The following is a 27,243-nucleotide window of genomic DNA, read 5'->3' on the forward strand; positions in this document are numbered from 1 at the left end:
TAGGGAAAAGCTAGAGGAATCTGAGGAGGAGGGTGACCCTGCAGGAAGACCAGCAGTCTCAATTAACCTGGACCCCTGAGATCTCTCAGACCCTGGATCACCAACCAGACAGCATACACCAGCTGAGATGAGGCCTCCAACACATATACGACAGAGGACTCCCGGATCTGGGTTCAGTCAGAAAAGACGCACCTAACCCTCAAGAAACTGTAGGCCCCAGGAAGTTCAGAGGTCTGGTGGGGTGGGTGGGGTGAGGACATCCTCCTCGTGAAGATGGAGATGGGTGATGGGGGTGGGGGTGGTGGGAAGGAGGTATGGGATGTGGAAGAGTTGGAGGGTGGGCTGGGAGGGGAATAAAATCTGGAGTGTAAAAATAAATAAATAAATAATACTGATGAAAAAAGAAAAGTAAGATTTGGGGAGTTTTCAAAGGAACACACAGAGCCTAAAAGTACCAGTCGCACAGTACCAAAAATAAACCATTAATAGTTTTGGAAATTTTACCAATAATCACACAGCTGGGAACTGTGCATATGAAGTTAAATCAGAGTGTTGGAAGAAAAAATAATTGAGAATAGTTCTAATCACTGATATAAGAACCGAGAAGACAAGAGGAAGGAAAAAAATAAATCATAGAAAACAGACTGCTTGTAACTAGGACAAGGCAGTGATTTTAATGGACACATTCTATAAAATTCCATGAAGAGTGAAGCTTAAAATATGGTGCCCACAATTAGCTGTTGCTGCTTCTCTTTCTACCCAGAGGGTTACATATTAAATGTGCACTATCGTTATTCCAGTGAATGGCTTTATATAAAATTCTGGCAAAGTTTACTAAAGTTTATTAAAGTTGACGTAATATAGGTTAATTTATATGACTAAAATAACAACTATTTTCAAGAATCCTCCATTGTGTGTGTGTGTGTGTGTGTGTGTGTGTGTGTGTGTGTGTAATAGATTCTCTATGTGCTGATTAGTTTTATGACAACTTGATACAAGCATCATTAGGGTAGAGAGAATACCAGTTGAATAATTGTCTCCATAAGACTGGCCTCTATGCAAGTCAGTGGGCATTTTCTTAATTAATGATTGGTGGAGGAGGACCCAGCTCATTGAGTGTGCTGCCATCCCTTATCAGGTGTGCAAGGCATAAGAAAGCAAACTGAGCAAGACATGAGGGCCAAGGCAGTAAGCAGTGTTCCTTCATGTTCTCTGCTTCAGTCCCTGTCTCCAAAGACCTGTCTTGAATTCCTGCCTTGCCTCCCTTGATGTTGGACTGTGACCAGGTTATTTTTGCCAAGTAAATTCTTTGCCCCCCAAGTCACTTTTCGGTATATATGGTCTTTATCAAAGCAGGAAAAGGGAACTAGAATGTTCTCCTTCCACTATGGGATCAGGGGATCAAACTCAGGTTGTTAGGCCTGAACATCAAGAACATTTACCTACTGAGCCATCTTGATGGCTTTCTTATTTAAATACTAAGTTAGATTGCTGGCAAGAATGCAATACTTAAGAAGTAAAATAATTCACTTATATCTTCAGATCAGGAAGCAAAAAAGTTCTTATAATAACTAAGGTATATAGAAAAATGATAACCAAATTTTTAAATGGCCTATAAAGACAGGAAGAGGCCACAAGACAAACTAGAAGACATTTAGTGTTGTGGAACAAAAATACAATTTCATGTTCATAGGGCGTAGACATACCAGTGTGTTGACATTAGCCATGGTTCTTCCTCCCAGCCCCATAACCCCAGAAATAACACTCAGATTCAAAACATGTTCGCCTTGGCCATATAGCTAGGCTCTTCTCTAACTACAGTAATAACTTAAGAAAACCCATTTACTTTAACCCACATTCTGCACATGCCTAGTTACCCGTGCCCAGGTAACATATGTCCTTCTCATTACGTCTTTCCAGCAAATCTCCTGCCTGGCTCTCTCCCATAATTCTTCCTGCCTCCTGGACGTCCCACCTCTCTTTCCTCCCTAGGACATAGACATTTTAACTGACAGGTGACACATCCACGCAATATGCAAGATGTTCTCTCTACACCAGGGGTAAATGTATTTTGCACATACATAAAACGTCAGTAGGAAAACTAACAGAGAAATAACAAGATAACATTCAGATACTAAATGGTTTTTACAGAGATGATATGTGACAGCAGTCATCTAACCAGCTTTATTCTGCAATATTGTGAAGTGTTTCTTCAATGACTTAGGAAAGGGAAGATTTAAAAGCTGTAAGGATCAAAGAGGAAAATTAGAACAATTTATACTTGAAAAGGACTCATTTTTTGCATATATTCTGCTGACTCTCCTGAATGGATTTTTGAAGTAGTGACTAAATCTGGGAAGGACACACCATATGAGCTTCAGACAAATGTAAAATAAAAAAGAAGAAGAACAATACCCATCTAAATACCATCAATGCACACTGCTACGCTAAATGGAGGGCCATCTAAATAGCAACCTTTTGCTATGACTCAGTACTCATAAATTTTACCAGTGGATCCACATCCAATGTGATCCAAATCAAAGTGATAGAAGGTTTTCTTTTCAATGACCTGTGAATTCCAATGTTTATATGGAAATACACCCAAATGATATGATAGTCGTACGTCAAACAATATTAGAGGTCAGGCTAGGAAGCTGTTCTGCTGGCAGACATGTTTATCACCAAAGCATGTGACCTAAGTTGGAGCCCACATGGTGGAGGGGGAGAGAATCAGTTCCTGTGGGTTGTCCTCTGACCCACAGGAGTGTTGTGCTGCATGTGGGTACATGCAGACAAGTGCAAAATAAATAAATACTTTAAACATACTAAAAGTTTCTCGAATAAAAGCGACAAATATAGGTTACGCATGCATGAAGAGAATGATTTAAAACAATCACATGATATTAGATGTACCCGTGTAATGTTTTATTTCCTCATAGCCTTTGCTGCTGCACACGGTAACATGTCTATAGCTGGCTGCAATTGTCATTGATGGCTCAATCCCTGTCAGGCCTATTCTAAGAGCTAACGCACCTTGTTAAGATAGAAATTTCCACTCTAAAATAAAATTAATTAAGAAACCCTAAGTATTTTTAATATTTGGGGATGTGCATCTATTGATAAAAGCAGAACGATTTTAGAAAAACAAAAAAGATATGAAGGAATCAGCAAAAGCTGGGGGGTTTTTCTTGTTTTGTTTTGTTTTTGACAACATTATACGAAACACTCCTGAAATCCTTTTTAAGACAGACTTCCCATAGTCTAAAATTATGCAAGCAGGACTCAAAATTCAGATATAAAGACAAAGAACGTCTTCCTTTATCTTCTAACCCTCGTGAAAATGGCTGGGTCTTAGGGGCCATTTTAGCTATTGGCGTGTATCTAAGACACAGGAAGTCCCAGATCAACATGATGGATAAGCAAGAATACTAAAAACGTTAAGGGGTAAAGAACACGTGCATAAGTAAATACTGAAAATAGTTCTTTGAACCACCATGTCGGGAAATGGCGTTGAGATGGATGGATACAGCAACGGAAGTGGAAACCTAGTGTTGATAAACATAAAAGGTCACAGAAGTGGAAACCTAATGTTAATAAACTCAAAAGGTCACGAATCATCTATAAACATATACCCAAGTGAGCACAGATTGAGGCCTGCGGTTAAATTTCTCTCTCAGGATCATGTTGTTAACAATAACAAAGTATGTGTCCGGACCTGAGTTCAAATGTAAAAGCTGTCTGTCTACTACGCTCCTCCTGTGTGATTATAACTCTGTGAGTTATTTCTTCTCAACTTGGTACAAACAAGGCTCATCTAGGAATCTGGAACTTCTGTTGAGAAATCACCTTCACTGATTTGGCTTGGAAGCAAATCTATGGGGCACTTGCTAGTTTAATGACTGATGTGGGAGGGCCCAGCCCGTTGTAGAAGATGCCACCCCTTTTCTAGTGGTCCTAGGTGCTAGAAAAAAGCAGGCTGAACAAGCCATGAGGAGCAGGCCAGTAAGCAGTGTTCTTCCATGGCTTTTGCTTCAATTCCGGCCTCTAGGTTCCCCTGAGTTCCAGCCCTGACTTCTGCCAGTGATGAACTATGATTGGGTTGTATAAAGCAAATAAACCTTTCCCTTTCAAGTTGCTTGTGATTGTGTCTATCACAGCAGCAGGAAAGCAAACTAGGGAAGCTATGGGGAAAATGTCCCCCAAATTCCAATGCTGAAATCTTCATTTTCGAAACGATATTCTCTCAGATCATGAGGGTGCAGTGCCTCCGGAGGTGATTCGGTGCTGCAGCCTTACCCATTCTTTCCTGTAAGCAAAGAGGGAAAGCAGAAAGCCAGAGGGAAAATCAGAACTTGGTTTTCACCAGACCCTGGGTGATACAAGGATCCTTAAGGCACTTGGGCTATAGCAAACCTGTGCAGATTTCTTTAATTTTTTCATACGCATAAAACTGATGCAATGATAATACAAATTGATTGCCTTTTTGTTTGCTCCAAATTGAGATTTGATTAAGAAAATGGAAGCCAAGAGAGACTCACTCTGAAACCTTTTCTATGGAAACAAACACTCTAAACCTGGCTAAATTGAAAATTGAAAAATCTAAGTACAACTGCACAGCGACTTGCTTGTTTCAAATTTATTTTTATTTTATGTGTGTGAATGTTTTCTTGTGTGTATGCATTCATGTGACAAAGACTGGTGGAGGCTAACACTGGAGTTGTCTGGTACCTGGCCTGAGTTCTGGAAAATGAACTCAGGTCCTCTGAACAAGGCCAATGCAAGTCGAATTCATTGATGAAAAAATTCAGCTCCATGAGAGGCAAATATTGTCTTCAGTAGAGAAGGCAGAAGGGTAAAAAAGATTTTCATCTGCTGTGCATTTGATTGATGGGGATTGGATCTACAGCTGGGGAAAGGAAAAAGGAACACATTTTAGACATCTTCTAAAATAAGTTCCAGCTTCAATTTCAGTAGAAACGTGTTCAAACCGAAGGGAAATGATCGACTACTATTTTAAGTCACTTCTCCTTTATTGTGTTCTGCTGACTTGAAACTAAGAGCCAGGTTAGCAGATTGGAACTCGTGTGTTGTCATTCATAAACAGAAGCATCCCGGGCACGGCCCATGGTTCCTAAGCTTGAAATGGGACTTTTCTGATTCTCTAGTCAACATTCTCTTGCTGAAGCTTATCCCTCACCCTGCAAGCATCCAGGGATAAGTGTTCTTTCTCATTGTAGTGCTCAGCCTGTGCTTTGTGTGTATTGACTTCCCTATGAAGGAACCACCCAGAGAGCCATTTAATAATAAATTAACACAGTACAGTGACAGATTAATAGTTGAGAAAACAAGTGAATTTTGTCATTGTATTGACAGCTAGAGACAGGCTTCGCACCACTGGGTCCAGTGAGGAGCCTCAGCAAAATGTCAACCCAGCTATTTCCCCTGACAAGGGGATGTGTATCCCAGCCTTTGTGCCAAGAACTAGGTGTTCTCACGGATGCTTCCTGTGCAATCACCCTCTCCTCAAGTCCAGCCATACCACTAGGCCATTAAGCCATATGGGACTGATGTTTTCAAAACGATTACCTTTAAGCAACTACTGACAATCTAATGAGATGTATTTTAGAAGGTGCTGAAGTTTGAAAAAAATCTATGTAAAACTCATGGACAAAATAGTATCAAACTTGCAAGGTTTCTCAAAATCTTATTAAAAAACTTAGATCATGTTTCCTGTGTGTAGAATCTTTTTAAATTTTGTATGTTTAGTATGAAGTTCCTGTAGAGGCCAAGAAACTAGGAGGAGGCCACTGGGAAGGGGATGCTTTGAGGAAGGTGAGTCCTGGAATATGGGTAATATGAAGCACAGTAGGGAGACAGAGAGTTTAGGCATGGGGTATAGGAGAGATGGAGGGAAAGGGTCAAAAACAAACAAACAAACAAATGGGGTATGAAAAAGATACACAGAAACTTACTATTGTGTAACCAAATTAAAATCACAATTTATTAAGGGGAGTTTAAAAGACTGGGAAAAACTGTTCCTAGAAGCTGGGCATTTTAAACCCATACCCCCAGTGCCAAGAGTGAAATACCTGATTGTGAACTGTTGGTCTGGGAGGTTCCAGAAGCTAGTAAAAAAAAAGACTCTTGTTTGCCCATCAACTACATGATAAGACACCACATACTAGCTGAAGGCACCATGTACTTTGGTTGTATGATACAGAAAAATCAAACTGGAATTTAGCTGGAAGTGCCCTCCCTGGTGTTTAGCTTTCACAGCCTTGGGATGTGCTACTCAGTCTACTTGGAGAGAAAAGACAGCAGTAATCTTATCAAGCTGTGAACCTGCCAGGCAAGATGTGCTCACTGGTACATTAGCGGTGCTGTTGTCATGGGGGCAAGCAACTGGTCTCTGGTTGGATTTGTTCCTTCCCCTCAGAAGGGAACCGTGGTTGGTGTTGTAAATCTGATTTTAAAACCCATAATAGGGCAAGTTATAAGCTTAGGGGTAGAACTCAATACCATTGTTTAGTCAAATCAAGATGGTATTGAACTACTTTCTAATTACTTATGTCAGAGACAGATGTTATCCTCAGCCTTCAGCAGACAGGTCTCTCTCCAATGAGCAGCAGTAAATGCAGAGAGACATGTGGCTACATAAGGTGCTGACTTTTCAGCTGACAAATGAAGACTTGTCTGCTGGACTTGGACTCTGAGGACCTGAAAGAACGGGACAGACTGCAGTCTGATGTTATAGACAACTTTACTTCAGTTTCAGTGTACTTTTATACAGGAGTGTAACAAAAAAAAGCAATGATTCAAGGCAGGTTGTTTGAGTTCAGAAAAGCATGATCAGAAAAACACGTAAATACACACCAGTAAGCACATACTAAATGTTAACAGAGCGTCCCTTTCCTGGAACTTTCTCAGAACAGGCCAATTTAAACATAATTGCCTGCAACGTATAAAGAGTGTAACTGGGGGAGCATGAAAGTGAGGCAGAAGGCCGTATCCATATTCAAAGTATGCTGACCAGATTGGGTTGTATACGTGTGATCTGACATCCAACAAGACTAACCATGCCATGTCTTACGATTTGAATGTAAATGTTTGTCTCAGGAGGCATTACATTCAAGAACATTCAGGGAACAAAATGCACCTGAGGTAAAAGGCCCTCTGCCTTTTTTCCTGGAGCCTCTCACAGTTTCCTAAGGCATTGTTCACTATTTGTCATTCTTTTGATGCGGTACTCTAACAGTAAGGTGTTGAGAGTAATTGATGGATGAATATGCTTATCCCTACACAAGACATTTATGCCACCCACAGGAAGGCCCAAAGAGCATGTGGGAGAAGGGTTAGAAAGATCCCAGGAACTGAAAGACAGAAGGGCTGTAAAATGCCATCTTCTGGGCAAGATCCAGACCTTGCAGTCATAAACTCTTAACAACTCTGGATGACTCTACCAGATGTGTGTAAGAACTGGCCCATCAGCCTCCAGGCATGGCTAGAGTAAGGGCTAAGAGGATTTTATCAAACACTGCTGAACCATTCCCAACAACAGATTCAGGGAATGGGAGAGACATTTGTTGCTGTAAAATTGTAAAAATATACTGTCTTTTACCCCCACTAGGTCAGTGCCCTGACATATCTTGTAGATATCTTAATCTCAGTCAACAAAGCCTCTCACCTGCTGTGCTCTATCCCATATCACACTGCAATGGCCTCTCTCTGAGCTTGGCAACAATTTCTCTACCCATCCAGTTCCCAAGGCAGGCTGCCACCATGCCAGAAATATACATCTCAATTCCATGGCGGCTTAGTGGTGCCACAAGAAAGAACACACACAACACAATAACCTCTGATTCAACTTTATAAGATATAATTGCCCACCTGAACATACAAAGCCCTATACACATCCGTCCCTTAAGAACATTCATAACAACCTATAAAGGTGCAGCGTGGAGTCTTAACGTCTGCCTCCATGTTCTCTCGGTGGCTGCCTCTCCCGTCTCCTTCCATTTCAGTCTCCTCCCCTTCCCTCAAACTTTTCTCCCGCCCATCCCTCCTTCTTGTCCAATGACAGGCCTCATTCTATCTTGTACCTGCCTTCACCTGTAAGACATCCTACAGACATTGCCTTCATTTGTGTACTTGTTGGTTACCTCAAAAGGCTCCGATGATGAGTTCAGCCCAATGATCACAGGGACAATTCCTGTTAGGTTAAACATGACATACAAACAAACCACACAATCATGACTCCGGGAGATGAGCTGTTGTGGAGAAGGGGTTACTGACAGAGATGGAAGGGAGCAGAGAAAAAGTGGGTAATGAGAGTAAAAAGAACTCACTTGATACATGTATGAAACTGTCAGAAAAATAACTGATTAAAAGCTAAAATTTAAAAATATGTTCTAGATGATTGCCGTAATTCAAAGTATGCCAAAGAACAATAGTGTTATAAGTAAAACTTCATACTTTAAAATATTTTATGGAAAAGGATTACCATATTAATAAAGCAGGTGATTTATTCTTAGTAAAAAACCAAACAGGACATATGTTGTGTTTCTATGCCTGCATCTTTTCTGAAATTGGGCAAGAATTCAGATTTGATGAGGTTCGCTCTCAACGCATACATAAAATTGCTGTTAATCCTTCCTGCACCCTCCATAGGAATGGTGTCTCTTCCTTGTAGGAAGTTATGCATTGGTTTGTTTACAAACCAATTGTTTGCCATTTGCAACACCTTGGAATCATCACCTGTAAGAGTGATCTTCTCTCAAGTGAGCTCTGACAGGACACTTGGCATCCTGCAGAGTCACCAAAGTGGAGGGGAACAGATTTGATGGTTTGAAAGAGATCTTCCTGTGGTAGGTGACTGATTTCTTTTTATTATCTGCGTTTTGGAAACATGATGCTATGCACACAGGAAGTAACCGGTCTTTAAGTTAAGAGAACATGAAAAGTGAATTACCTGATAGCATCTCAGTAAGGCAAGTGCAGCAGGCGCACACAGCTCCCAGGTTTTGTGTCTGGATCCTTCGCCACACTGCCAAACCTCTGCAGAACTCCGTGCTTTTCAATCTCGCTGCTATCAGAGCCGAATGGTTGGGTGCTTTTCAGAAAACGTTAATTAATGTTTGAAGGCTTTTTGAAGCACGAGTGCATAGCATGGTTAGGCTGGAGGAAGCCAGCCTTGCAGAAGACTGAACTCTGTATTAGAGGGAAGAAAAGGAGGAGGAGATCAGGAGAAGACTGGGGCGATAAGATATAAGTAGTAAACCCTCAGCAAGATTGCCAGGGTAAAGACAGAAAGAACAAATCAAGAATAATGATGCAAGTTAGTCAGCATGGATGAAAACTGATTGGATGTTGGGAACGAAGTTATCCGTCTGGGATAACTGTGAGCTTGACTCATAGGGATTGAGGACCTTCCATTGTCAATCCTATCACATGGGATTTGAAGTTGGCTTGCTGTGTTCTGTTTGGTGTTATCATCTCATGCATTAAACATTCTGTTTGGCTATTTTGGTTATATGACCCGAGATAGTGAGGCATTCCTGAATGGAGCCTCAATCTGTGTGGAATTGAAGGAGGGAGGGAGGGGGGTAGGGAAGGAGGGAGAAAGAGAGAGAGAGAGAGAGAGAGAGAGAGAGAGAGAGAGAGAGAGAGAGAGGAGAGAACAGATGACATACGGGAGAAGAGCCAAGAGAGAATTGAAAGAGGGACATACATTTTTTCTCTTCTTTACATACTGTCAATCAATTTATTCTCAGTCCAATCTTTATATCTACCGTACAGGGGTGAAGGACCAATGGGAGCAGTGCCTGTGCAGACCTGAGGGAATATGACTGTGGTGATTATGACTCCTCCCCATGCCTCCCCATGGACAAAGCATGAAAGCACTATTCAGCGGAGACTCTGTGGCTCTCCCCAGAACCCATTCTCGCTTTTGCCTTGGAGTAAAAACAGACATCTGACTGGCAACACGATCTGAATGCTTTTATGTCAGATCTGACATTTGGAATTGAAAGGCTTGGAATGTGTGGTTAAGATACTATATGCCACGAGATCCCAAACTGGAATACATGTGCCTGAACAAAGTGAAATGTTAACCCGGGTACCAGCCCAAATTATACAACTAACCACGTGTGATGGCCATTCTTGCTTGTCAACTTGTCTACATCTGGACTTAAACAAAACCAAAAAATAGAAGGAAGGATACCTGTGAGGGATTTTTGCTTAATTTAAAGCAGTATTTTCCACTTTTAATTCAGACCTTTGAGGTAAGAAGACACACCTTTAATGTGTACCTTGAAGTGGGAAGGCTAGATCTTCTGCTTCCGGAAGGCTACATAACGATGTGAAAGAAGGATACACTTGCTCTTTGTCCACCTGCTTTCTCATTACTAGGAAGTCCATTCCTTTACTGGCACCAAAGCCTATGTCTTCAGGATTTCAACATTTTCTTAAGGCAAACTGAGATATCTCACTTCCTAGACTGAGAAACTTCTGGATTCTTGGCCTTTCTAGTCATAGTCAGTCATTGTTGGATTAGCTTAAGCCTAGAAGTCATTCTAATGAAACACACACACACACACACACACACACACACACACACTATGATAGATATGTATTATGATATGTAATTATCATATATATGAGAGTGATTCATTCTATAGTTTCTATTACTGTAGAGAGTCCTGACTAATAATACACTAAGCGATGGAAGAGAACAATTTTTTATAGAAAAATAAAATGAGATAAATCATGATTATGTCATCTTAACAAAATTCTGTCCCAGAGGAGTAAAGCCTGAGACTCGGGGCTCTGTGCTGAGAGGAGCACCAAGACCCCCATGAGATCATGGCAGTGACTTCCTTGGTAAGTATGGTTTTTAATCTAGGTGTGAACAAAGCCATGCCTCAAACAGGTTTTAGGAGATGACTTGCTCAACCGCAAGAGAACAATGCCAAGCACAGTAACAACAGCTGCTGAAGAACACAGATTAATTTCTTATAACTAAAGATTATCATGGCATAGGGCATTCTGGGGTACCCAGCAGTCATGCAGTGTAAACATTACTGGCTTTCCTGAAGCCTTTAGATTTTCCTGCATTCAACTCCCAACAGGAAGCTTTATGGACATATCCTATCTGTCTTGGCTAAGTTTTTGTTTGCCTGTGGGTAGGACCTCAATATGACTAACCGTGCAAGAGGAAACAAAAGATAACCTGTTTGCATTCGGTTTTCTGCTCATAGGATACATATTGATTAAAACTTAATGGAAAGCTCACAAATACTCTTCACCAGCAGATGTCAAACCAGAAGCTGGAAAAAGATACAGTGTGTGCATATACGTGACTCTGCCCACAAATCTTTAGTATCTAGCATGTAAATAACTACAAATTCACAGATAAATATAAACGAACTCAAAGGAACAAATTAGGTCAAGCACATGACAAAAGATGCCAGTATAGATGGTTAGCATAGGAAAAGCTCCAGTAATTAAAATTAAGTTAAAGTAAAAATGACAAACGGTTTTGTACATTGAATAAGAGCAACAGTTACTGGGGCTGGAGAGTTGGCTCAGCGGTTAAGAGCACTGGCTGTTGCTATAGGAGACCAGAGCTGAGTACTCAGCACTCACAGTTTCCCACAGACATCTGTAACTTCACTTCTGGGTGGTCTGACGCCCTCTTCTGGCATCTATAGGTATTGTACACACATAGTTTATACATACATACATACATATATACATATATATATGCATACACACATTAAATAAAAATAAAGAAATAGACTTAAAGAGAAAGAATACCATCCCACTCCCATGGCTTGCACTGTGTTTGTATATCAACATATGACATGGCAAAGAGGCAAAGAAACTGAGTCACTGTAGTCTCACAGGCAAAACGAGTGGGTTTTGGAAACCTGTCCATAAGTGAAATCAATACAGTCCACTAGATTGTCTATAAAACGTTATATAACTTACAAGAAAACGTAAAACTAACATTTAAACATGATAAAATGAAGATGGAGATCAGAGAGACAGAGTAGCACGTGCTGTGTAAGCTATTGCGTTATTGATTATGTCCTTATCTTGTCCGTTGCATCATTCTAGTTTGTCACATATAGTCATATGACCTAAATCTGTTTGTCTCTGTACACTGTTCCATGAGGCACAAGTAGAGACAGATGTAAGCAACCATGTTTGATAATTGGATGCTATCTACTTCCTTCACTGGAGATCAATTTCACAGGGCACTCGAGGGAGAGATTACTAAGTACTATTGCCACTGATATGCACTGCATCTTTCTATGACCTCCACGCAAACAGAAACCCAAATAAAAAGCTTATATTGCTGTGTCATTGTCCAACATGACCTTGATGACTTTTTAAGAATTTATTGAAAAGCAACAGTTCATGGTTCTGCAGAGGGGAAGAGCTTTGCTTTTGTGTGACGTTGCAGGCCAAGGTGCATGTGTTATCACAGGTGAGAAAGTCGCATTTCTCAGGATAGAAAGCTGGTAGTTATTTGCAGACCTTTATAATTCCAAAGAACATGCTTTGAATCACCAACATGGAAAGCATCCCTTAGTCATTCAGATTCCCAGATTTTTTTAATAGTTCAAATAAAGATTCACAAAAGGTGTTTAATGTACCTCATTAAGCCTTGGAACTGAATTTTGTTTCTGAGGTGGCATGGTTAGTTGATTTATTGCTTTAAAAAGTGTGTGTGTGTGTGTGTGTGTGTGTGTGTGTGTGTGTGTGTGTGTGTGTATGCGAGTAGGTAGGAACATATGACTGGGTGCGTTTGGAGAAGGTGAACAGACACTCATGACTGTAGGTGTTGGTGGAGACCTAGGGCTGGCGTTACAGGCAGTAGTGAGACAGTTGATGTTGGTGATGGGAACTGAACTCGGGCTTCCTGAAAGAATGGTCAGTAGGAGCTGAGCTGTCTCCCTAGCCTTGTAGTTCATTTCTTTTAGAAAATTTTAAGTTTCCACTTCCATTGTAGGAAACCCTGATTTCCAAAACATGTGTCCAAGCTTTCTATGGGATGATGCCTTAGGTGCACAGTGTTAAGGGGAGACTTTTACTCTGCCAGTGCCTGTTACATCAACATTTCTGCTGAAAAGAGACGTAAAGAAACTGCACCTGTTAAAAGGTAGACATGTATTCAAGATGCTTGATTTCAGTGTTCTTCGTCGTAAGCTTTTTGTTCACTGTTATGAAACAGGAACCATAGGCAGCTCCATCATCCTTTACTGGAATCAGCCCACTGCAAGGTGAAGGACCACTGACAAAATATAAGGAGTGATCTTGTAGTTCCTCAGAATAAGCGCTGTCTCCACACCATGGAAACAGACGTGAGTGAGGGTGTTTGTTGTCTGTTTTCATACATTTTGTGATATGTCCACGGCTCATCATTAGGGATAATAGGAAAGATCCTGTGAACTAAAAGGAGAACTAAGCACAGCTATAACGAGGGAAACGGAATTGACTTCTGAAGTCACGCAGCAAATAAAGCACAGTACAATGGGATTTTCATCATAATAGCAGTTAGTATTTGATGCTTCAAGCATACTAACCCCAAACCAACCAGACAGCTAAACAGAAAGCCAGGAGCTAAGGCAGTATGTGTCCTTCATGCTCTGTGTTATGTATATACATTCTGTCCCATTCACTGATTTATGGGATTGAAACCTTCTAATGCATCACAACCTTTATTTTCAGATGAACATATGGAAGGTTACATATATTTGAGTGGATATGTTTTACTCTAGTATGCTATTAAATAGTATACTATTTAATTGGGGCTGGCTTAGAAGTTCAGAGGTTCAGTTCATTATCATCATAGCAGGAAGGCAGCATCCAGGAAGGCACAGTGCAGGAGGAGTTGAGAGCTCTACATCTTCATCTGAAGGCTGCTGGCAGAGTACTGGCTTCCACACAGCTAGGATGAGGGTCTTAAAGCCCACACCCACAGTGATACACCTACTCCAACAGGGCCACACCTTCTAATAGTGCCACTCCCTGGGCCGAGCATATTCAAACCACCATAGGCAAGGGCAGCATTGAACTTCTGATCCTCCTGCTTCCACTCCCATGCTCAGGGAATAAAGGTAAGGGCCAGCACACCCTGCAACTGCTGATCTGCCTTGCCATAGCGTTATTCACAGGAGCATCTTGTGATATTCTCCTATCAGATTCTAACTGGAGAATGCTGCTCTGTTCAGTGTTAGCAAAACACTTTTAAACAATGTAAGCTGGACTCTTAGACTTGTGCATAATTTAAAATTCAGGGCTCCAGAGCCGATTAATTACAGATAAATTATATTTTTCTTTGTGTGCAACTCAATAGATAATCATACTTAATTGCCTTGTGAGAGAATGGGAGCCCCTATTACATGAAATTAAGAGCTTAAAGAAGTTTGCATGATAATTTTAAAACAATATTTGACTTGAAAAGGCTAATAATTAGCCAGAACATTTTGCATGCGTTGTATCCACATTTAATAATGCAATTTGCTCTTTAATTTCTTCTCAACATTTTTGTGTTTGAAAAACAGAGGAATCTGCATAATGTAAATATATTCACTTAGTGTCTCTCAGTTTTCTCTATGCCCAGAAAAAGAAATCACTTGTGAGCACTGGCTCTGTGTAGTCAATTTTTTCAATGCTCCTTTCAATTTTTTTTTTGGTTATAAAAATTATCCAGGCCCTAGTATTTTCAGGTTATAGAGATGTCTTGATGCTTTGAGCTTATGGGCTCATTATAGTCGATTTGGAAAAAACAAGTCTTTTTCATTTACGTCATATAAAGGCTGAGTTTCCCTGCATTGGCAACAGAGCTCCAGGGGAAACTAAGGTAGTCATCATTCACCTGCACTGCATGCACATGCGCACGCACACACACACATTTGTCAATAGGGTCATGCACGCACACACAGCTTATACAGATACACACACATACACACACACACACATTTGTCAATGGTGGTGTGCTGACACAGGAAAAGTAGAATGAGAAAACGTTGTGTTTACCTATTACAAAATTAATGTAGCCTTGGCGATAACCTAATCTGTTTTTGGCCTTGAATTAAAATATTCATGCTAAGGTAGAGAGAAGTAACTCCCATATACAATTCATATCATACCTGAAGTTCACAGTCAGTACAGCAGGCCCATTTTCCCCTTGAAGGCCTGAGAAAGGTGATATCTATTCCATTATCCCATTGTCTTTATAAAATATATGCAGCCCGCTACCTAGGAAACCCAGGAGTAGGAGGAGCTGTTCCGGGCGATTGCATGTGGCTGCAGTTGTCAAGGAAACTCATGCCTTCTCCCCTGGGAATGCTCAGTGCTGGTCCTCTCTAAGCAGGGGCTTAACAGAGCTCTTGGAAGAAGAGCTGGGCTGGGAACATAGTCAGGCCTTTCCATGCACACAAACTGGGTGAGCCACGGTGCAGCCTCAGCACACAAAGGTCAGTGAGCAAAGTAAAGCTTGTGAATTGCCTCATGGCTTTCAGTAGAACCAAAAAATATCAAGATGCCAACTATTAACCATAAAACACAGACCGTACAAATGGAGAGAATGAATGAAACAGGAAACACTGAAGACATGAGGTGTCGAAAATTGTGCCTGTTGAACAAACAATTTCAGGTGCCTTTCTGCAGAAACAAGTCCCCTTTTCCAATTGTTTTTTAATTGCTAAAGAATTTCACACATGCATATAATGTAATTTGGCCCAATCCACCCCACTCTGTCCCTTCCAGTCCTTCCCCCAACCCTTTACTTTACCCAAGTGCTTTAAAAAAAAAAGTCTAACAAATATAATCATTTCTTTAACCACATTCTATCACTCAGTTATTATCGGGGAAACATCACATATAAAATATCCCAGCATCCTGTATTTTATCATTCCAGTGCAAACAAATATATAAAATCCCAGATAATATAAGTGTTACTTTAGTAGTGGATTACTATACACTATTATTTTTTGCATATGAAATATAAAACCACTTTAGTTAAAGCATTTTATTAAAGACCATTATAAATAGCATGTGTCATAAAAGAAAAAAATGCTTGAAAATTTGCCAGAGCCTCCAGAGTGCTGGTAATACAGGCATGTGCCTAGCAAGGGTCCCATTGCTTGAAAGCATTTGCCTCATTGTCTGTTCTAAAGCATTACTCACACAGCCTACATACAGACAGGTACACAAAGGTGGTTTTGTTTAAAACTAGGTGGAAACCGTTGCGATTTCTCAGAAATGAATTAGGGAGAATTGCAATTCATCGAGCATTCTCTTGAGCAGTGAAAATATGTGAAAGAAAGCCCCACATAAACTATAGCCAGAATGTGTGTATTAGCAGCCTGTTTAGGGTATAATTTGGAAAAAGAAAATGTCTTAAATGCCTTAAAAATGTCATCAGCTATCATTGAACTCGGCAATATAATTTTAAGGCCACTTTCTAAAATAACTGCACAAAAGGATAATAACACACTTTGTCAAAAAATATCACCTGCATTTCTAAGGCTTGCCCGTTAATAAAGTCATGTCACATGCAGAGGATGGAATGGTATGGCCGTAGCTGTTTGTCAAGGCTGACTGTAGAAAACAACGTGCAGCTGGGTGAACAAGTTTGTTATAGATTGGGAAGTTGAAAAGCGAAGACCAGAGCAAAGAACCATGATGTCTACCGTCTTCCTTCCCTTGGTCTAGCAGCCTCTCTCTTCTAACGTAACAGACAGACGGGAACAAATGAATAGGTAAAGCCCCAAGTCCCAGGTACCAGGATGTTCAATGTGACGATCCATAGAGTCAGTACAATGTGTGACATCTTCCCAGGTGAATGCTAACAGCCCCAGCGCTGTTAGACAGCGGGCGGAGTGAGGAGTTATTAAAAAACAAAAACAGGGGCTGGGGATTTAGCTCAGTGGTAGAGCGCTTACCTAGGAAGCGCAAGGCCCTGGGTTCGGTCCCCAGCTCCGAAAAAAAGAACCAAAAAAAAAAAAACAAAAAACAAAAACAAAAACAAAAAATCACATTTGTACCTGCTTCTTTTGCGACTGGAGAAAGTTGTGAATCGGGATGAATGATGATCTCATTTGACTAAAGAGAGAGACAGAAAAGGCGCACACGTCCGTGGGCACGTGCTATACCGGACTGCCTAGTGGGAAAACACGTGGCCCTTTGTGACTGGAAGAAGTTATTCCTTCCAGCATTATAGGAAAGGCAGTGTTTTATAAAGTAGAGAAGTGATCCTACTTGTAGGAAGTTAGAGTTGGCATTTTACTACTAATGTTATACTAATCAATAATTTCTGTTTTCAACAAAGTATTTAACGACGCATTTCATTAATTTAAGGCACCATGAAAGGAGACCACATAGATATCCAAGGGCCAGAAGGATGCTGGGATAGAAGGCTTTTTGTCAACTTGCTATAAATTACAGTCACCTGAATAGAATTCTCCCCTGAAGAAATTTCCTGATTACCATAACTGATGTGGAAGGGTGGGCAGCAACTTCTGGTATTGCCTACATTATGAGGGCATGACAGGAAGAGCACCCTGCTACTGATTGAGTACCAGCTGCTCTTCATGAACTTTCCGGGTATCTTATGTTAGTTAATTAATTAATTAATTGGTCTTCACCAGGTTGGGACTGAGGGATCCTGAAGTTAGCAGCTCCCTGTCTATGACGTCCCAGTGAGGACAGGCACTGAGGGACTCCTGAGCACCCGGACTCATGGTCAGAGCATCTCAGGCAAAGGGCAGCTTTTGTTTGTATTTCACACCTCATTTCTCTATAACCCAAGGGTTGGCTGAAGGGGCTCTGCACACAGGCGCGTGTGCTGTGTGACTCCCCTCAGATTCACAGTGTAATTACAGTTTCTAAGGTTTTCTTCACCCATTTCTGTTACTTGTTTCTTCACTCCGAGTTACCCTTTCTGCTATCTACTGAAGGAATCTGCTGATGGCGGATCTTTTCAGTCTTTCTCATCTTGAGTTTTGAAGCCAGGTGTGGCAATGCATGCCTTCCATTTCAGAATTCTGGAGTCAGAGACGAGAGAATCATTTCAGGTTGGGGGCCAGCCTGGTCTACAGAGTGATTACAGTCTAGCCAGGGCTACAAAGTAAGACCCCATTTAAGAAAGGGGGTGGGGAGAAAAAGTTAAATACATTTTAGTTTGCTCTCACTGTTAGCTCAGTGGTAGAGCGCTTGACTAGCAAGCGCAAGGCCCTGGGTTCAGTCCCCAGCTCCGAAAAAAAGAAAAGAAAAGAAAAATAGTTTCACTGTGTTGCTATAATTTCTTCCCTGGGGAGACATAAACAACATTCACCCCTCTCCCTGGGGTTCCAATGATAACCATGACTCCACCAAAGTTCACTCTGGGAAATGGAGGGATTGACAGGGTAGAGCCCTTTCGTTCTACTCCAGTGTTTGCCAGTTTTGCTGCCTCCCTGTTAGCCTAAGAGGTCAGTCAGCCCACAGCAGTTTTCTGATTCATGATGCTTGCTGCATGGTTCTTCCAGCTCCTTATTCACCAAGAGCCTGGTGTAACTCATCATAATACGTCTTCTTTCTCAAGTGTCCCTGTCTCAAATGCTGTGTCCGAATTCCAGCTGCTTCAGAGCCTACAAACCCACTCTCCGTATGTCTCTTGTGCTAAGCGATGCTTCTGCACACTCTTGGTTCCATCACTCCTCCTGGTGTTGACAAAGTACAGCCAGTGGGAAGAAACTCGTCAGTCCTGGAGCTGACCTGCCCTGTTTGTAGACGCTGATGGCTGTCTAGAGCTACCTGCTTCCAAACACACTGTGACTGTGTGTTCCATATAGTCTCAGAGTATCTCTTGTGAGCCAGTCCTATGACGGTTGCTTTTATTAAAAGTCTAAGGACATCTCACTCATTTTAAAAATAAGAAATGTGAAATTATGAAAAGTTCTTTGCTTAACCTGACAAAATAATGATAAACAGAAGTGGATTTTAGCTTTTCTTCTTATTTTATGTACTGGCATTTTTACTGTACCATACCTCCCTAACAGTAGCACTAGGAAGAAGCTGGCAGTGGGCTTTCTCAATAGCCAGTTTACACACTTTCAGTTCGTGGGCTAATACTTCAAATGCTTTGCAGGAAATAACTTATGCTTGATAGATATCTCTTTCTGCATATGAAACAGATTATTAACAGAGGTGGTAAAAGTCTACTACATTCCTAGTCACAAACAAAGGCAAAGGTACACAAAAGGTATGACAACAAGCCACTTCCTAATAAAGGAGGATTTCATGAAGAGAATAAACTCAGGGGATGGAGAAATGGCTCAGGAGCTAGAGCACCGGCTGCTCTTGCAGAGGACATGGAGGGGACTTACTTCCCAGCACCCATACATCAGCTCACAACCCTCTGTAACTCCAGCTTCAGGGGACCTGATGCCTTCTCCTGGCCTCTGCAGGCACCACACACATGTGCACAAGTGATTTTTCAGAATAGAATATACTCTATTTTATAAAAGACTCTCAGTATTATATCTTTACCCCTTTTATCCATGATCTAGAGTGAACTTCACCTGTCTGAACAGGTGTTAGGACGTGACTAATGTCACCTTTTTGTTAAGTAGGATATGTCTGAGCATTTTCTTCATGTCAGATGGCCTAATCCTTGATTCCAGTTGTCAGTTGAATGTAATCGCCAATTTGTAGATCGGATTCTCACGGAGCCTGTTATGGATGATGCATTTAAAGCATGAGAAAATGAAATATTTAGCTCAAAGTCACACAGACAGTAAATGGCAGAGCACGGAGCGTGGCAGCCAGAGAAGAGAATCTTACAACGTGCTCAGCTCCGCTGATTATCGCTTTTGAAAGTGTGAGCATGATGGCAAAGTAGATATATACTATCAATAATAGCTCAGAAGTTATTTCCATGTGCACACACATGCATACACACACATGCATACACACACATGCACACATTCATACACACACACACACACACACACACACACACACACACACACACACACTCCATAATGTACTCTGTGCTGACGAATGAAGTTTTATAATTTTTCAATTTGAAGATTTCTGTCTTTGGTAAAAGAACAATGCACGGTGGAGGACAGAAGCTGTGTTTTTCTAATTCTGAATGTCTAGTCCTAAGTGAGAGCAGATGGGAGAGGACACAGTGAAAATAGATAATGCTCACTGCAAGCAGATAAGGCGGAAGGTTAAAGTTCCAGTTAAGATTAGTCTTAAAAAATGTGACTCTTTGGAAATTGTAATCTAAATATAGTCATGGTGCTAAAAGCATTTTCAAAAAGCTATCTGCAATGGGCCTGGGCTTCAAGGAGATTGGTGAGGTGGTGCTCAGGTATAAATGGCAAGTTTTGATTCAGGTCACTGAATGAGGAGAGAGATGCTATTCTTCTGACTTCTTTTTCATAAGAAAGTTAAATGGAGTTTCAAATCAGTGGCTACTTATTAGCAAGCATTTGCTGATTTATGCCACATCAGAAAATACTAGAGCATATGTTTCAGTCTCCCTCTATCACTACAAGACTGCTATAATAGTTTGAGCTGTTTGCAATGGAAGGGCTGGGATATTAGTTTGAATGATCACAAGAAATTCCCAGTACCCATGTAAAAGCCAGGTGCAATGGTGTGCTCCTGTAACCCAGTACCAGGGAGGTAGAGGCAAGCAGGTCATTGCTGGTGCCATTTTAAGTTTTAGTTCTAACCTAAGTTTTTTTTCCTAAAAGCAAATGTTTATTTATAGTGAAAAATGAACCACGATTATACATTTTTTTTTCGGAGCTGGGGACCGAACCCAGGGCCTTGCGCTTCCTAGGCAAGCGCTCTACCACTGAGCTAAATCCCCAACCCCACGATTATACATTTTTAAAGCTGACAAATGCCACATACATTATAAACATTTTAAGTAAGCTATCACTTTTTTTATCTTTATTAACTTGAGTATTTCTTATTTACATTTCGATTGTTATTCCCCTTCCCAGTTTCCGGGCCAACATCCCCCTAACCCATCCCCCTCCCCTTTCATATGGGCTTCCCTTCCCCATCCTCCCCCTATTACTGCCCTCCCCCCAACAATCACGTTCACTGCGGGTTCAGTCTTGGCAGGACCAAGGGCAGGACCACTGGTGCTCTTACTAGGCTATTCATTGCTACCTATGAGGTCAGAGTCCAGGGTCAGTCCATGTAAATCTTTGGGTAGTGGCTTAGTCCCTGGAAGCTCTGGTTGGTGGGCATTGTTGTTCATATGGGGTCTTGAGCCCCTTCAAGCTCTTCCAGTCCTTTCTCTGATTCCTTCAACGGGGATCCCCTTCTCAGTTCAGTGGTTTGCTGCTGGCATTCGCCTATATATTTGCTGTATTCTGGCTGTGTCTCTCAGGAGACATCTACATCCAGTTCCTGTCAGCCTGCACTTCTTTGCTTCATCCATCTTATCTAGTTTGGTGGCTGTATATGTATGGGCCACATGTGGGGCAGGCTCTGAAAGGGCGTTCCTTCTCCCTCTGTTCTAAACTTTGCCTTAAGTTTTAAACTGATCTGTTTAAATGTATCCACTTCTCTCCCACTATTTCCAGTGATTGCTTCTGGAATGGCTCTGTTTAGTGTATTACAAGTGGTTGTTGACCCACTTGTCATCTGTATTTCCCTAGATCATCCTTCCGGGCTGCCAGACATGAAGATGACCCTTTGGTTTTGTCTCTGAAGTGACTTAGGCTTTCTTCACACTCGAGTTCTTCAGCCCTTTGAAGTCTGTCACTTTGTGTCTTGAACCGCTTTTTCCCATTTGTTCCCATGTTACTAAAATACCAATGAATTTGATCACAAATAAACTTCTTATTCCCATTACATTGTTTTATTTTGTCTTATGATTTTCTATCCTCTGATGAGCAATTATTTTCCTATACACTCATTGAAATGATGTTTGCCCTTCAGCCCTGGAGCACAGTATGTAATGGTTACTTTGTACCGTATTTAATTTCTTTTTAGCGGTTGAGGAGTTTGGTGGCAGGAGCTCTGACTCTCTGAGAATGAACTTGATGTTGGTGGTTGTTTTGTGCTGCAAGGATCCGAGTCACATTACTATCTGGATCAGTGAGTGAGCTGGCTGATGGGTAAAGGTCCTAGCAGCAGAACAGGGGCTTTAGTTTGATCCCAGAGACTCATATATGTGACCAACACAGAGATTCTACTCCAGCCGTAGTCCTCTGACTTCCACACATGTGCTGTGGTGCAGGGAATAAACATGGAAGCATTCCAATAAAAGGTTTTGAAGAATAATAAGTTTTAAATAATTAAAATTGATTATGAAATACTTTTAAAAATTCAGTTAAAGCTCATTTGATAAGCTTGGAAAATTAGAATATATTTGATTAAACACTAATCTTTGAGACTGCCTTAAATTTAATGTAAATCCCTTCTTCATACCACATTTTTCATCCTGAGTTAGCATCATTATTGGTGGATTTTATATTTTATTTCTTGTTCCACAATTTGCAGGACTATGTTTTAATACAACCTCATATCCCAGAATATTTAGCACATTCCAAACTGATGATCAAATCTCTTTATAAAATATAACATGCTTCCTGGAAACTATTACTAATATTTAGAAGAAGAATGTGCAGCTGAGATTGAGCCAGTTGCTACTTACAGTAAACAGTTCACTGAACCTCGGTGGATCAACACGAATCCAGTCTGGCACTTCTATACTTGTTAAAAGTACATCTTTATTAGGCACAAATATTAGCCACGGTTTATAACAATTAGAACCTATATTTCTTAAAGTGACATCTGGTGTCACAGTTTCTAAAAACAAAATGGTCATTTGTGTTTCTGCCAATCCTAATTATTGTGTTAAATTACCATGACAATGTTTCTTACCACAGCGCTCTTTATACGGTTGCCCGTGAGGCTTCTCCTGTGTAAATAACCTGTGCTTCTTGGCAATTCTGTTTTTGTGTACCATATACATATATGTATTTGGCATTTTTGACTATAATTGTTATTGGCTAAGGTCTTAGGTACCAAATCCATACATGAAATCTTACATCTCTCTAAAGGCCTTTATGAAAATGTTTGGAGCATAAATAATTTTTATTGCAAGTTCTATAGCTTTAGTTTCCTAAATATTAGAATTTTGTTCTTATTTTGCAACTAACATCTGTTGGCTCATGATTTATAAAACCTCACACATGAAGAGCAAGAAAATATAAATATACATATTTGCTGTCAATCATTCATAAAATCAAACTTCCCCCAAGAATTTTGCTACCCTCCATAGCTCTAAACAGTTGAAACAAGCAAAACGGCCAGCAATTGAATGAAATAAAATTGATCTGCAAAATAGTTGAAGAAAAATTCCCCAAAAGTATGTATTCTTTTAGCAAACACAGATAAGAAGCACCTTCTGGGGAGAAACACCCACCAAAGGCTGAAAACTTAGCCTACACTGTAAACCAGCCACACAGCAGCAAAGCTTATCCAGGTAAAGAGAGAGGCAAGCTACAGAAGCAACACAGTGTGTGGCCTTATCAAACAGGAGAATTATATGGCTGCAATGCCCCCATCTTTCATAGGGTGATGGCCAACCCTTCTCTCTATGAAATTTCCATGGAGTCGTTGTATGCACTGCATCTCTAGCCAGTCCTTTATGAATTCTCCAAAGAACAGTTCTGCAAAGAAAATGGAGCCTAAAGACCAACCTGTTTTTCTCAGTAATATGGTCTCTTCAGTGTTCACAATGTTGCTCAACTCAACTCTTTAGGTTGATAGTACACTCTGGTCAAGGACTCTAGCCTTCCAACATTCTTCTGATCTCTGTTATAAATGCCCGCTTGCTCTGCTTGTGGCCTGGAGGCCCAGTTGTCCCATGAAATCTTTAATGGATTTCACAAAACTGAAAACAAAATAGAATGTATAATGTAGCTAATTTCTGAAAGCAAAGGCTGGGCTATTTCAGAGAACACTAACAAATCCGTTTAGGAGGGCGGTACTCACAGGGCAGAGCACTCTGTCCAGCTGACTTAGAAAGATCCTCCAAGGAATAAGGAGAGACTGAAGTCACATGCTATGGTGATCTTTTTAGTGCTACCTGGAAGGATTAGTGAGGAATTGCTATTGGAAGCCTTGCAGGACTGAGGCAGTTAACCCCTTTGCTCTTGGTTTTAACATTAAAAATAGTATTGAAATGTACCTTTCGCCCACAATACTGTTGTAGACTAAGTCATGAGCCTTCAACAATTAACTGCTGTGTTTGTCATGGAATTGCCATGATGTAAATATCCTTTTACAGTCACAATTTTGGTTATTTCCTCTCACAGGAAACTGTTTTCCTTAATTTCTAATGTGAGGAAAAACTAAGATTCAGATTCATAGATACAAGAGAAGAAAGGGACAGCAGTCCAGGTTTCTCCGAGTCCTCAGGATCTGATGTTAACCTGATGAGAAGCAAAGACAGTGCTGTTTATTTTATCTGCTGGGCACAGGTAGGGACGGATGCTCACATTCCCATCGGTGGGTTTGAAGCAATAAGACGGAGAACCTGGAGCCGATACTCACTTCAGAGTTTGTTTGGCAAGTGCTTGCAACCTTTGCACAATGCCCCCCTTTCTATTTCTCAGAACTTTTCAGTTACTTCTTTGCCTCTTAAAGATGGCAGATGGTGAGGGTAATTACAAATGAATGGACAATTATCCTCAAGTGAACATTTCCTGGTGTATTATTAGCCAAAAGGGCAATTTCCAATCCATTTGAGTGAATTTAAAGCGCTCACTCTGGCTAGAAGGAAAGGTTTATTTTTCTAAAAGCAACTGCTTAACAGCAGGCCTGCTGGTGGCTTCTTATATGTGTGGCTCACAATTCTAAATTTTAAGTGCAAACCCAGGCAGGAAGCATTCTGACATGGATGGCATATTCACAGCAAGAGAATTCATTTTAAAGGCAAGTGCATGTTATGTGCCCAGTTCAGATGTGTTTTAAAGGTACATTCTGGAAATGTCTAAACATGATTTTACATAAAGGGACACAGGCTTAATACACAAAGTCAGATCAAAACGTATTCATCCAGGCTGGGGACCATTTTCACATTCTCAAGGAAATTATGACACTGTGAGATGCTTTCAGTTTTAGATTCTCTCCCTCAAAGTCTGTGCTGAAGGGAGGTAAGCTAATGGGTTTGTTCAGCACGCTGTGTTCTAGCAGCACAGGAACTGAGACCTGCATTAACCTACTAATAGCAAACATCAGAAGTAAGACTGAATTTTATTCTTTTCCTCTCAATTAAACCAGAAGGGTGAGAGAGAGAAACAGCCCAGTGCTGCCATGACAACTCTTCCTCTTAGGATTCTTCTCCTCTTGGGCAAATGATCCACATTCTAAAGTCACCCCACAGCCGGCATGGAATTTGAGACTTTGGCCATCTGTAGATGAGAGAGCAGGATACTAAGGAGACAGGAGACAAAGAGTGGCACTCTTTCTTTCTGTATGAACTCCTCCAGACATCCATTCCACACTCGATTCTGACATCTTGCTGCCTGACTCCCTCTAGTAGCCACAGCTGGCTACAAAACTGGGCAATCTGGTCTTTTAGGTAATTTGCATCCCACTGCTTGGAGGAAGTAAGAATAGATATCTTTACACTCAGAGTTTATAATCTTAAAAAGAAGCCCTCAAAGGGAACCTACTGTAGATCAAGTTATACTGGGAATAACAGACCACAATCAGTAGTTTCTACCACAGCAAGAATGAGCTCAGGAGGCAATGAGTCACTCACTCATCGTTTAAAAATTGATACCAAGGACGATGCCAACAGACATGCCAAGGTGGGAAGGGAAAAGCCCACGAGGCCTCAACCCCACACAAAGAATTATAGCATCTAAGGAATGCTGGGAGTGAGAAAAATAGTTTTCCTTAGGGAAGAATAGACCAATTGGCTATCCAATACCAAATGGCCAGCCTTGAAGACATACATACAAAAAACATTAGAGACTGAAGTGATTATATTTAGGAATGTATATGTATATACATATGTAATAACATATGAAATGGAAAGAGAGCAAAAGGAGCTATATGGGAGCATTTGGAGAAAAGAAAGGGAAGGTGGAAATGTAATTATATTATAATTGTATATAATAATATTATATACGTAATTATTTTATAATCTCTAAAATGAAAGAAAACAATACTTAGAACTGTCAAACGTATCTCAGTGATACTAGCAGGAAAATGTAGAGACAAATTTATTCCAAGAATATATAGCTGTGGTCATAATTATAAACAGATTGTTTCAGTGAGTGGTGTGCGTGATTGTTGATAGACACAGCTTGTAGGATTCACTCAGCCCATGGTTCTGAAGTAGCGGTTGCCAAGAGTGAGCTTTGTAAGCACTGGTCTGCCAGAAGTAAACCAAACCCTTGTTCTCTCAAGAGGCACATCAGCTAAGTGTCCAATTCTCTTGTTTGCTTTCATTTGAATTTTAGTGATCTTGCTTCACTCCACAGTAACTAAAACACCGATTTAGAGTCTCTTGGGTGAGATGTGCCCACAGGTAAACTTAATTAGCAGACAAAATTGAGGTCCCTTTCTCAGGACTGTGGTTCCCCACCTGGGGCAGTTTTAGCCTTAGAGACTTGCAATGTCTCTGGACATTGTTCCATGTCACGGCTGGGTCAGCTGTGACTGCTAACAGGACCTGGTAGTTACAAGCTCAGTTATGCTGAGCAAGCTCAAAGGTATCCTGCTACCTCATTCAACATGGGTTGTTGTAGGAAGTAAAAGAGAAAAAAGCCGGCAAACAGAGCTGATGGAAGACCGTCAACCTTGTACTTGGAGAAGCCACAGTGTGACTGCAGGTCTGGGAGATGCGTAACCCCAGACGGGCTTCTTGGAGGAAGTCAGATCTGGTGGTAGGAGTCACCCTGACTGAAGGAGGGAGAGGGAGAACAAGGGCAGAAATAAATGTGTCACAGGCCAGTGAGAGGTGACTCTAGGGGCTAAAGGTGTAGCTCAATTGGTAAAATGCTTGCTTGGCGTAGCCACAGAGGTGCAGGCCTGGGATCCTAGCACTTAGAAGGTAGTGGCCACAGGGAGTATCGAAGTTCCAGGTCATCCTTGGATACCGAGCGGGGTTTGCATCCAGCCTGGCTTAGATGGGACACAATCTAAAACAATTCAGTCAAATGAAAAAGGAGACCTACCAAAAGATGGACAGAA

At 41.0% G+C, this 27,243-nt stretch overlaps 1 long non-coding RNA gene across 3 annotated transcripts in view; it reads right to left on the reverse strand.

Moving 5' to 3' along the window:
- Positions 1–395: 395 nt before the first annotated feature.
- The window catches only part of LOC102549721 (uncharacterized), a 50,167-nt gene continuing 23,319 nt past the window's right edge, over positions 396–27,243 (reverse strand). Inside the window, exons 2-4 of one of the 3 annotated variants that reach the window (XR_005500955.2) lie at positions 23,736–23,929; positions 8,969–9,207; positions 4,622–4,906 (exon numbers count right to left, since the gene is read on the reverse strand). This is a non-coding gene — a long non-coding RNA (uncharacterized LOC102549721). Of the gene's footprint in view, positions 4,307–4,621; positions 4,907–8,968; positions 9,208–23,735; positions 23,930–27,243 lie in introns of those variants that run through there. The other 2 variants (XR_005500956.2, XR_591092.4) reach the window with 2 other exon arrangements.

This window comes from Rattus norvegicus, chromosome 2 (genome assembly GCF_036323735.1).
Source record: "Rattus norvegicus strain BN/NHsdMcwi chromosome 2, GRCr8, whole genome shotgun sequence".
Lineage (NCBI taxonomy): Eukaryota > Metazoa > Chordata > Mammalia > Rodentia > Muridae > Rattus > Rattus norvegicus.